Source organism: Symphalangus syndactylus, chromosome 12 (genome assembly GCF_028878055.3).
Source record: "Symphalangus syndactylus isolate Jambi chromosome 12, NHGRI_mSymSyn1-v2.1_pri, whole genome shotgun sequence".
In the NCBI taxonomy this organism is placed as follows: domain Eukaryota; kingdom Metazoa; phylum Chordata; class Mammalia; order Primates; family Hylobatidae; genus Symphalangus; species Symphalangus syndactylus.
In genome coordinates, this window is record NC_072441.2 from 71,084,680 (window position 1) to 71,098,132 (window position 13,453).

The following is a 13,453-nucleotide window of genomic DNA, read 5'->3' on the forward strand; positions in this document are numbered from 1 at the left end:
TTCTGTTTTATAAAGGAGTTAATGTGGAGTACTTCACTTAAATACTTGACCATGACAAGTATATACATTCATTCTAAGAGTAAGTTTATAAATTTTGGAATAATTAGAGTGCATTTTGTATACAGTTTTGCCTACAACTCCTAAAAGCTATATATTCCTGCACTTAAACTGTAATTCAAAATAATAAATGATAACACTGTTATTGTAAAGATGAAGAAACAGAACTTGAGTTTTTTAATTTTGTCATTTGGTATGACCACATGGAGTTTTTGGGTTTAAATTTTAAACAACAAAACAGAGTGAACCTGTGAGGTGTGATATTTGTTTGGGGAAAGTAAACATTTTAGTTCATATGTGAAACTTTTATATGATCTTGAAAAATATTTTTTTAAGGAACTAAATCGTGTCCTTTGCAGCAGCATAGTTGCAGCTGGAGCCATCCTCCTAAGTGAGTTATCATAGAAACAGGAAACCAAATACTGCATGTTCTCACTTGTAAGTGGGAGCTAAACATTGGGTACACACAGATACAAATAGGGGAACAATAAATACTGGGGACTCCAAAAACAAGGAGAGAGAGAGGACGGAAGGGTTGAAAATTATTTATCCGGTATTCTGTTCACTGCTTAAGAGATGGGATCATTAGAAGCCCAAACCTCAGCATCACACAATATATCCATGTAACAAACTTGCACAAAACTAAACTAAAACTAAAATAAAATAAATATTTTAAAATTGACATGTATCCCCTTTTACATTGTTATCTATTTATTTTTAGGTTAAAGAACAAATGCAGATGTATAAAATTACTTCAGTCATACAATTTAGTCATAGTATAAATTGTTCCTTTTGCAGACATTTTTGTTGTATTAAAATTCACTTAGTTATTAGACAATTATTTACATAACACATTTTACATAGAATTTTAATATAAGCATCAAAGCTGAAACTGCTAGGTTAATATAAAAGCTACTGAACTGTGCACTTTTGTCCTACAGGAATTTGGAAGACCTTTCAGTCATTTAGAATATTGTTCCAAAATTGGAAACTGTTTAATAAATTTGTTGAATTTTAAAAAGAAGTTGGAGTTAAAAACCCCACACATACATAAAAGGGCAATGACCCAGTGGAGCTCAACAGAGAATTTTTTTTAAAGAAAGCAAAAGGATCACGCCTGTAATCCCAGCACTTTGGGAGGCCGAGGCAGGTGGATCACGAGGTCAGGAGATCGAGACCATCCTAGCTAAAACGGTGAAACCCCGTCTCTACTGAAACTACAAAAAAATTAGCCGGGTGTGGTGGTGCACACCTGTAGTCCCAGCTACTCGGGAGGCTGAGGCAGGAGAATGGCGTGAACCCAGGAGGTGGAGCTTGCAGTGAGCCGAGTTCGTGCCACTGCACTCCAGCCTGAGCAACAGAGTGAGACTCCGTCTCACAAAAAAAAAAAAAAAAAGCAAAAGGAGAGCCAATTGAAGCAATGTCTGTAACTACTCTGAAATAGATAACTCCTTCAGCATTGCATACAGTTTATGAACGTTTTAAATAAATCCAAGTTGATATATCTAAAGCATGGATACTAGAAACGTGCAGGATTCAGATGATACTGGTATAAAAGATAGCAATGAATTATCTTCTACAAGCATTGACAAGGAAGAGAAAGGAATGTTAGCAAATATTATCACGAAGGATTTTTTTTAATGGAGAAGAAAATGGCATTAATAGAGTCAAGACACTGATGAAGAAGAGATAGTGAATGACATTTTAATCTAATTTGATGTCAGTGATGACCAATGCCATTTCCAGATGGCAGGAGTTAATCTGATTAAGAGAGGAAGTGAACCTATTCCGAATACATATAGACTCTTCTCTGCAGTTCAAAGACAAGGAGAAAGGAGCAAAGGAAGCACCAAACACATGAAAACTTCATGATTTTAGAAATCCTTACCAAACAGTGAAAAAACATGGCAATATTTTCAAAGTTGAAATAATTATTTTGTTTTGTCAGGCTATAGATACTGGGGAAAAAAAATCAACATTCAACTTTATAACTGGCTCTAAACCTGAAAATTAAATCCTAAAGTCTGTGTGATATCTCAATAATATCTCCCCTACTTTTCTAACCTTTGTTATTATTATTTTATTTCATGACCGTTACTGAAAATAATTTTGTCATACAAAGGAGAGAGTGTTAAAAAGGATTTGCTCCAGGTGTCAAATATGCTAGGTATGCCATTGTTAGATAAAATAATAAAATCAATGATTTTTCTAAAGTGACCATTTTTATGATAGAGAAATACCTGAGTGACTTGTTGAAGGCATTCTATCTTTTGGTGATTCTCTTTTCTTAGATTTCCAAAAATCTACAGATGAGCAACAAATAGTAAACATATATAGAAACACTTATCTTTAATACTAATTATAGTGGTATAAATTAAAGCAACATGATGATGTCATTATTCATATATGAGACTTGATTTTTCAAATTATTATCATAATACCCTATACTGGTAAGTCTAGCACATCTGTATAGCACTAATAGCAGTGGGAATTTGCATGATGATATGGCAACAAATTAAAAAAAATACACTGAGATATTCATATATTAGGCCCAGGAATCTTAAATCTTAAACCCGAGGAAAAATACATATATATTTAAAACATTTCTTGTATAAATTACAATCTATAATGTGGAGATGTGCCATAGTTTATTTTACAACTTTTCTATATATGGGAATTTAGAGTATTTCAACATTTTTCAATTAGAAACAAAGCAGTATTGTGCACATTTATTTTCATACCATTGGAGGAGCACTTTAGGATAAATTTTTCGTGGTAGAATTACCAAGTCAAAAGGTAAACATATATGTAGTTGTGTTAGATATTTCCCAATTTCTTGCCAAAAAGGTTTATACCAATTTGCTTTTTCACCAACAATGTGTGACTGTGCTTGTTTCCCTAAAGCCATGCCAACAGAATGTGTTGTCATACTTTTTTTTTTACTTTTCACAATATTATAGGTGAAAAATGATATTTCAGTGTGTTTTTTTAAGTGTGGGCCACCACACATTTTATTAGCTTATTCATATTCATACAAATTTTAAAGACTGTTAGTTTTTTTAATTGTGGTAAAATATATATAACATAAAATATATCATCTTAGTTATTCTTAAGTGTACAGTTCAGTTATGTTAAGTACGTTTACTTGCTTAACCAATTTCTACAACTTTTCATCTTGCAAAACTGAAACTGTATACCCATTAAATTTTTCCCTCTTCCCATCCCCTGCCAACCACCATTCTACTTTGCTTCTATGAAATGGACTATTCTAGACACTTCATATAAATAGAATAATGTAGGATTTGTCTTTTTGTTACTGGCTTATTTCACTTACTGTCCTTAAGTTTCAGCCATATTGTAATATGTGTCAGAATGTTCATTCTTTGTAAGACTGAAAATTATTCCATTGTATGTGTATACCACTTTTTGTTTATTCATCTGTCCGTGGGCACTTGTGTTGCTTTCACTTGGCTGTTGTGAATAGTGTTCCTATGAATATGGATGTGCACATGTCTCTTTGGGACTCTGCCTTCCAGTCTTTTTTGTAACTACTCAGGAGTGGAAATGCTGGGTCATATGGTAATTCTGCTTTTGGGTTTTGAGAAACTGTCATACTGTTTTCCACAGCAGCATTTGCACCATTTTACATTTCCCACAGTGTACAAGAGTTCTGATTTCTCCACATCCTTGTTAACACTTGTTAAAAATAACAAGTGTTTTTTTTTTTTTTTTTTGTGGGGTAATAACCATCCTAATGAATAAGAAGTGGTATCTCATTGTAGTTTTGATTTGCAATTCCCTAGTGATTAGTGATGTTCAGCATGACAATTTGTATATATTATTTAGAGAAATGTCTATTCAAATCCTTTGCCCTTTTAAAAAAATGGGTTATATATATGTTTTTTGCTTGGGTTGTAGTAGGTCTTTATATATTCTGAATATTAACCACTTACCAGATATATCACTTGCAAATATTTTCTCCAATTCTGTAGGTTGCCTTTTCACTGTTAACTGTGTCATTTGATACACAGAAGTTTTAAATTTTTTTTTAGTCTAACTTGTCTATTTTTATTTTTGTTACCTGTGCCTTTGGTGTCATATCCAAGAAATTGACAAATGCAATATCATACAGCTTTCCCCTATGTTTTCTTCAAAGGGTTTTATAATTCTGACCTTGTGTATAAGTTATTGATCCACTCTGAGATTTTTTTTTTTTTGTATAAGGTAGGGGTCCAGCTTCATAATCTTGAATGTAGATGTCCAGTTTTCCCAACAATTTTTGAAGAGACTGTCCTTTCCCCATTAAGTGGTCTTTACATTTTTGTCAAGAAACGTTTGATTATATATGCCAGAATTTATTTTTGTTCTCTCTATTATATCCCATTGGTCATATGTCTATTTCTTTGTCAGTACCACACTGCTTTGATTAGTGTAGCTTTGTAGTAAGTTTTAAAATCAGGAAATGTGAGACCTCTAGCTTTGTTCTTTTGATTGTTTTAGCTCTCCAGGGTCTCTTGAGATTTGAAATGAATTTTAGGATGTTTCTTCTATTTCTGCAGAAATGTTGTTGTATTTTTGTAGAGATTGCATTAAATCTGTCAATCACTTTGGATAGTACTGATATCTTAACAATATTAAGCTTTTCAATTCATGAACACAGATGTCTTTTCATTTATTTGTGTCTTATCTAATTTCTTTCAGCAACATTTGTAGTTTTCATTGTACAGCCTTTAGTCTCCTTAGTTAGGTTTATTCTAAAATATTTTATTCTTTTTGATGCTATTATAAATGTTTTGGTGTAGGTTTAATTCGTGGGTCCCTAATTATTATATATTTTATATAAAGTTTCTACTCAGATTTTTTTGCCCATTTTTGTATTTTTTGTTCTTCCTCTTCCCCTTAATCAACTTTTACTGTTACCAAATAATGATTTTATAATCCCTATATTCTTTCTACATTTATTAGTTGGCATTTGACTATAAATAAGAGGTTTTCCCTTAATATAATTATTTACTTGAACGCCTAAAATTGTCATAGGTTTGTGCAGTAGAAGCCTCTTCATGCTCTCTCGTGTCCTCTGAAATGATCATCATTCTTTAAGTGCTACCATATTTTCGGAAACAGTAAGAGATTTCAAGCTCATTTTTAACTTCTATAACCCAAGCCTGGAATAAACCATTTCTCCAAGGATCTCTAGTTCCTTTTTAGTGGAGGAAAGTGTTTTGTAACAAAGATCTGGGTTCTAGGTGTGCTTATGCCTACCAGAGTATCATTGCTTGTAGACCTGTCAACAGACAGATCTAAGAAATGTGACTATGTATATATAAATATATGTATGTCTATACATAAAGACACCCCTGAACCTAACTGTATCAATATCTATGTTTATATCTGTACCTCTACCTGCATCAAACTATGAGTTTACAGTGAAAGATTTAATTCAAATTCAGTATCAATGGTTTCATTATATATTTTCCTCTTTAATGTATAACTTCTTCAACTGTGAAAAATATGCTTCTTATTATCTATAATATATTTAATTTTTGCTCAAGCTAGGATATACACAAAACAGTTTTAGAGCTGCTAACTCATCTAGATGAAAAAAACAAACCTGAGAGTTCGATATTTGTTTACAGTATTTTTCTGTAGCCTGTAAAAATGTACTTGGAGTGGGCCCGGCGCAGCATTTTGGGAAGCTGAGGTGAGCGGATCACCTGAGGTCAGGAGTTCGAGATCAGCTTGACCAACATGAGAAAACCCTGTCTCTACTAAAAATACAAAAAATTAGCCGGGCATGGTGGCACATGCCTGTAATAATGAAATGTATTTCATTTACCTGAGCTTTGAAAACTGTAAAAACAAAATTATTGGGTTGTAAGTCAAAATAGTAGTTATACTTGGTGGAGAAGGCAAGGAGTAGGAGTTGGGAGAGGCCATGACAGGAAGAGGGGAGGAACTCTGGAGTTCTGGAATATCTTTTATTTCTTGATCTGAATGGTGTTTACCCCGGTGATCACTTCATGATAATTAATCTGTGCATTTACATGTCGTGCACTTTTCTGTATGTGAGAATGCTTTGCAATAAGAAAATACTTTTAAATTCCAGTGGAATTAGCATAAATCTGAGAGACAGAGCTATTAATTTTTTAGAATCAATATAATAGAATTCTTTCTGACCATAAGATAGGGAAAGTTTTAAGGTAGAAAACTCAAAATATCACAAAGAAAATTATTTGATAAATATCGAAAAAGTTTTACATTAAAATTTAGAATTATTTTTCACTGCAAGATGTCATAAAGTAAAAAGATAAGCCACAGACCTGACAAATATATTTGTAACACATATAACTGAAAAAGGATTAGCCTTCAGAATATATAATAAAATAGACAAATACACCAATGTATAAAGGAACAAAAGACATGAGCAGGTAATTCAAAAAATAACACATGAATGGCCAATAATCATATCTGAAGCTATTCAACCTCATTAATAATTAGAAAATGCAAATTAAAATTAGCAGATTTTGCCAGAACTATAAAATATGACAATTCCAATTGCTGGTGTGGGTATGGAGCAACGGGAACTCATACACTGTTGACAAAATAATAAATGGGTGTAATCATTCAGTGGACATTTTTGCATTACCTGATAAAGATTTGCATGTACTCCATGGTCAGCAATTCTACTCTCGGGGATATTCCTCAGGAAACTTCAATTTGTGCCCGAGACCATGTACAAGAAAATCCATGTTAGTATTGCTTATACTAGTAAAATACTGGATATAATGTGTACGTCCATCAAGAGATGAATGGGTACTAAATTATGTTTATCTATACAAAGAGAACATTTTGCAGCTGTGAAATTTAAGGACTATATGCATCGATGTGGATGAATTCTCAAGAACACATCATTGAACAATAATAAGCCAGTCACAAAAGAATACTTAGTATGTTTCTAATAAATGAAGTTTAAATAAGAGTTAAGACTAATTTAATAGTTGGGGATGGATACCTTTGTGATAATAATATAAAGAAAAGCAAATAAATGAAAAGGACAAAATGCAGCGTAGTGATCAAACTTCAAGAGAAGGAAGAGGAATGCAATCAGGAAGGGACCCACGGGGGCTGTAAAGGTATTGGTGATAGTCTATTAAGATGGACTTTTGCTTTATTATTATTATGAAACTCTACATATACATTATATACACTCTTTTATATTCATGATACATTTCATGATAATTTGTTTACAATCTCTACATAGCTCTCCATAGGAAATGCATTATTGGGAGTCAATAGCAGAAGCCAATAAATCAGCTGTGTTGCTGTTTCAAGTGTCCAGCAGTGGCTGATGTTGACCTAGAAAATTGATGGAAAAGAATAGAGAGTATAGTTAATAGTTCTACTTTTAAAGGTTATTCAAGTTTTTTTTGTCCCATGTCTTCTTAGTTTCTTTGTAGGAATGAAAAAGAAAAAACATCATGAGTTGATGGCTAGATGCCATTTCTTACTAAATTTAATTTTCTTAGCACTAGTGTGTTGTTGGAATGAGGGCATTGTCCACTGTACTTGATGGATCAAGAAACTAGGTTAAAAAAGGTCAATGCAGATTGCCTCAAAGCACACAACTAAAATGGTGAAGGCTGCTCTGGATTTCCCTTTACTCTCCACCAGCTTTCCCCAGTGTGTCTATGCATGGAATTAGCAGCAGCCAGCATCGCCCCACACTCAGGCTCGGAAGCACTCAGCCAGCCTCAGTCTCTCTGGGAGCCTCCTCTGGGCCTTCAGGGAGGTGTGATATACTGGGTACAGTGGAGGTTAAGTATCCATTTCCTCTAACTTTCTCCTTATGAGTAGTGGCTGTCCCTGAGCAACCTTTTGACTTAAGCCCTTTGCTCTCCTAAAGGCTTAGGCATTGTGGCTATAGACCATCTATATATTTAAAGGTACATTAGCAGAGAGGAGACCCTTTGCTGATCTTAAGAACAGCTTGTGAGAATGGTGGATGGGTGAGGGGGGCAAGGCAGGAGCATATGAATGATAGCTTCATCAACTTGACATTCTCTCAGGATCCACCACCTCCATGGGGGTTCTTTCCTGGCCATTTCCCCACCAGATGTAAAAATTATTAAATGTATTTGGCTAGAGTTTCTTGAGAACTCTTCTTTCTCAGGTTTTTTTTTTTTTTTTTCTTTACCTTATTTCCTTCTCTGCTTCTAGTTTTTAATCCTCATTTTTATTTTCTGCTCTCACATAAGCTCTAGCTAAATGGTGCCTGGGTTTGCTCAAGTATCAAGGCACAGAGAAGGAGCTCTATGAATTTCAGTCCTGCTGTTGGGCACTAAGGTGCTACTCCAGGAGCTGATAGTGTTCTGGGGAGACCCAGGCCTAATAATAGGGATACTTCTTTCCCCAATAATTGAGCAGTCCAGCAACTCAGGACTTAGAAAAGACTTAGAGCTGGCTTGGAAAATTCTCCATAGTTTAAAAAATTTTTTAAAAGCTGGTCAGGGGATGGATTGAGAAAACAAAGTAGAAAAGTTGTCATGATTTTTTTTTTTATTGGATTGCATTCACTGAAGTTTAACGACTTCAGGAGAAAATAATGAGTAAGTTGAGGTCATTGAAAGGTTTGGAGCCTTTAACTACTGGCTCCACAGATGGGAAATTACCCATATATACTGTATATGTATGTTACATATATACTCCTAATCTATATACTGAGATATGGGAGACCCTACATAGCCCCTCAGTTGCCTTTTAGTGACTCTACCTCTGCTATATAAAAGTTTTTTCTATGCCTTAACTCTTAAGAGTTTTTAGGATCTCACTTTTAAAATGTGTTTGATTCTGAGTCACATTTACCACAACAACGAATATTTGTTGAACATTTTACATTTGCAAGCACATTTATATACATTGCCTCATTTATTCAATATAATCACTTTGTTTTTTTCTCATGGGTACTAGGAGACAGGAGTCTTATAACATTATGCTTTTGACACATGCACGCATATGTTCATTGCAGCACTATTCACAGTAGCAAAGACATGGAAACAACCTAAATGCCTATCAACGACAGATTGGGTAAAGACAATGTGATACATATACACCATGGAATACTATGCAGCCTAAAAATGAACAAGATCATATCTTTCATGGGAATATGGATGGAGCTGGAGACCATTATCCTTAGCAAACTAATGCAGGAACAGAAAACCAAATACTGCATGTTCTTATAAGTGGGAGCTAAATGATGATAACTCATGAACACAAAGAAAGAAACAACAGACACTGGATTCTATTTGAAGGTGGAGGGTGGGAGGCGGCAGAGAAGCAGAAAAGGTAACATTGATGAAATAATCTGTAAAACAAACCCCCATGACACAAGTTCACCTATGTAACAAACCTTCGCATGTACCCCCAAACCGAAAATAAAAGTTTTTTTGTAAATGCTTTTCCAGTTCTTAGGAACTGGAAGCCAGCTGTCAGGTATGGGAGCTAGAATTTGAAGCTGGTATTTGACTTAATGTGCTCATTCTTTCTAAATCTTGATGCTAACCTTAATTATTAATATCTTAGCATGACTTTGTTTATCACAACATATAAGCTGGAAAATCAGCTTCACCTGAAGCTGGGCCTCTGGCTGCTCAGCAGCCATTCCTCACTAGCCATTCAAGGCAGTATTTTCTTTTCAAACTTTGGTTTGCAGATCACCCTGGAACAGAATTATTCTGGGGGAGGAAGCGTTGTTGATAAAATTTCACATTTTTAAGCTGTATCCCAGGTCTACTGTCTCAGCTTCTAAGGGATGGGACTTGGGAAAATGTGCTGTTAAAGCAAGAACCCAGATTAATCTTATATGCCATAGGTTTTGAGAAGCAGCGGTTTAGCAAACACACCACCTTTTTTCAGGGCCACTGCCACATATGTCTTCTGAATTTCTGGGATTTTGACTGCTTGAGTGGAATGGGTCATTTTCAATATGCATCCCTGAAGATTCCTGTTTGGAATTTGATCCATTGGCCAAAAATTCTTTCCCCATCCCACCCAACAATGCAGGATATTTTTTCCAGGCTGGCCTGGAGGAAAAGCCAATCACTGTTCTCATTCTGACTAATTGGAGACAGTCTGGCCACAAACATCTCTCTTTGTGCCTTTTTCTTCTACAGGACTTGGGCAGGGCTGCAGGGCGGCTGGTGTGGAGGGTGGCTGGGGTGGGGCCCAGAGAAAAATAATTAAAACTGCAATGCCTTCTGTCATTAAGTCCTGAGTGGAATGCTGAGTTGAATAATGGAAAGGGTCTCCACTGTCTTTGGGAACATTTTTTTGTTATTGTCCCAAGTAAAAGACTTGAGTGTCAAATGAGATTCTTTTATGTCTGTACTTCTCCATAATTTTTTAGAATTTCCTACGGTCTGTGCAGTAATTGCAGTTTCCTTAAAACCATTCTGTTGGCTGTCCTCCATTTGTTTCAGCTGGTCTGAGAATTCTTTAGGTAACATAAATGAAATACAACTAGGAAAGGCTCTTGTTTCCTTTTGCTTTTTTGGAAAAGGAAAGAGTGTAAATTGCTAATGCCAATAAACGGCCAGAAACCCCAAGTTTTCTACCAGCAGCAATACTTTTTGTGGTGGACAATATTGCTTTGAAATCTTTCTCCAAATACAAATCCCGTGTACGAACAGTAGTAGTAGTAAACGTTTATTGAGCATTTATTTACTCCAGTCATGTGCTAAGTGCTCTGTGTATATCTTTTCTATTTAATTCAACCAATTACTCTTTAAATTAGGCACCATTATAATTCTTACTTTACAAATGAGCAAATGAAGTCCTAGACAGTTGAAATAACCTTTCTAAAGTCAAACAGGTAAGCATTAGAATGCTGATTTGTACCAAAGAAGTCTAGCTCCAGGGCCATATTCCTTTTTGCTATAGTCTGAGTTCCTTCTTGTCATATATAATCACTCCCATAATATACACACTCAGGCTTTAAGTCTTTGTTTAGTTTTCAAGGCCAGAATACAGAGTTTAATTATTATGATAGCCATATTTTTTAAACTAAAAATCAACAAAAATTCGGGGGATATAAGAGAGAAAATTTTGAATTGAGGCTGTTGCAAAAGACTGGAATGAAGGTTATCATATCCCAGAGAGACCACACTGAGGATATCAATTGGATCCTTCACTCGTTTAATAAATAACTTTCATATTAAAGGACTTTACATCCTCAGTATCTGGTACCATTTATAAAATGTATAGTTGAAGTGCTTAATAAATATTTATTGAATGATTGAAAATATTCTTGTCTTCAGAGAATTGCTGATCTTTAACGGAAATGAATGGAACAATTTTAATACATTAAGTGCTATGACAGAGGTAGCACTGTGATAGAGGAACATGGTGGACACAATATTTATTAAGGAAATAAATAAATCCATAGGGTGCTTGTGATGGCGGAGGGGATTCTCAGAAGGCCATGAAATAATTCCCAGAGGCATTGTCGTCTAAGATAGAACCTAAAAGACAAGTAGGTACAGATCAAGTGAAGAGGGATGGGAAACCATACCAGGCAGAGGAGACCAAATAGACAAAGTACTAGAGACACGAGAAAAAGAAACACCGACTGTAGAACAAATTCCAGTAGTTCAGAATGGCTGGAACATAAATAACGGGGGGATTTGAGGGAAAGATGGCTCTGATCCTGCTTAGGCTAAGCAGGATCGGATTATGAAGATCTTTTACGCCATGGAGCTTAGATTGTATTACAACTACTACGGGGAGCCTTTGAAAAATATGTACCCACAGCGTGACATAGTTTTGGTTATAGATGTATGTGTGTAAATGTGCATGTTTAATAAAGTGTATATAATTTACTCCTCAGCATGAAACCTATTCTTTACATTCTTCATTATTAATGAAAAAATCTTTTCATTGTTTTGAAGATATAGTTAATAAAGAGCCACAGGAGGGATTCCCTACTGTGATAGAGAAAGATTTTCCAAACTTTAATGTTCATAGGATTACCTGGGAATTCTGTCAAAAAGTATATTCTGATTCAGTAGGTCTGGGGGGTACTCAGATTCTGGATGTCTAGCAAGCTCCCACGTGAAGCCAGTGTTACTGGTTCTCAGCTCACACTTGTGAGTAAGAAGGGGCTAGAAAAGGAGGAAGACAGTATCTCAGAAAAATGAAGTATGTTAATGGAAACCAAAAATATGAGTCAGTGAGAGCATAGGATAAAGGAGGCAGGTTTAATGAACCAACACTTAGGAAGCTAATAAGAAAGAAGAAGAAGAAAATGCTAGATTAAAGAGGCATATCAAGTATAAATAATGTGGGAGTACCTGACTTAGCTGATGACAAGGTGGTCAGAAAAACGTTTCCAAAAGGAAATGAAATAGAATTTCCTGACAGTGATGATAATAAGCTTCTATTTGAGACCAAGTCTGCAGTAACTAGTGTAACATTTCCCAAACTATTCTATAGAATGCTCAAATGAGTGTTCTACAAAATCCTTATTCTAAAGGAACTTTAATACATGTTTTGGCAAAGACTTTCATGACCAAATAAGTTTTGGAAATTCTCTTAAGCAAAGTTAAACTCATTTCTATGAAGTATTTTGCCAACAAACATCCTTTTCACAAGACACCTAATCAACACCTCCATACCCAGAGTTTTTACCAGGCACAATATTGGAAAACCTCACCTACTGAAAAAAGACCATTGGATTTGTAGTAAGGTCTGAGTTGCAGACCCTTCTCTTCAGCAAGTTACTTAACCCCTCTGAGCTACAGTGGCTTAATTGGTAAAATAGGCATTACACTATCAATCTTGCCATGCTATTATGAATATTTAATTAATAAGTATAGGAGATTATAAACTCCATAGCATTATGATATTATGCTTATTTTTGACCACTACAACATCTTGCACAATGTTTCATTCGTTGGCACTCAACCTTCAATGAAAGCAACAGTTAATTAATTAACAGACTTCGGGCCAAGAAACTCCTTAAAGGAACTTAATAAGAGAGCTGGAAATTGATGTTCTCCTGAAAAAGGCAGGAATTAGGCAGAGGCCAGTGAAGAATATGACTTGAAGTGTTGTTTATCTGTTTTCCTCTTTCTGTGGTGCTTTGATATTACTAAAGGGTAGAAGACAAGATCTATTATAGAAGATAATACAGAATTATTTGCAAGGCAAAAAGTGGGTAGTACTTGAAACAGGAGAAACAGAGAAAAAAATCTCAGCTGCCATGTTCCACTGGGTGGGCCAGTATTAATTTCAAATTAAATTTTAGAATTATTCATAACTTATCTCATGATGGTAACATATTATTTTGACCATAAGAATATCTACATGGAAAATTAATACTTTTCATATCTAAAGCGATGCT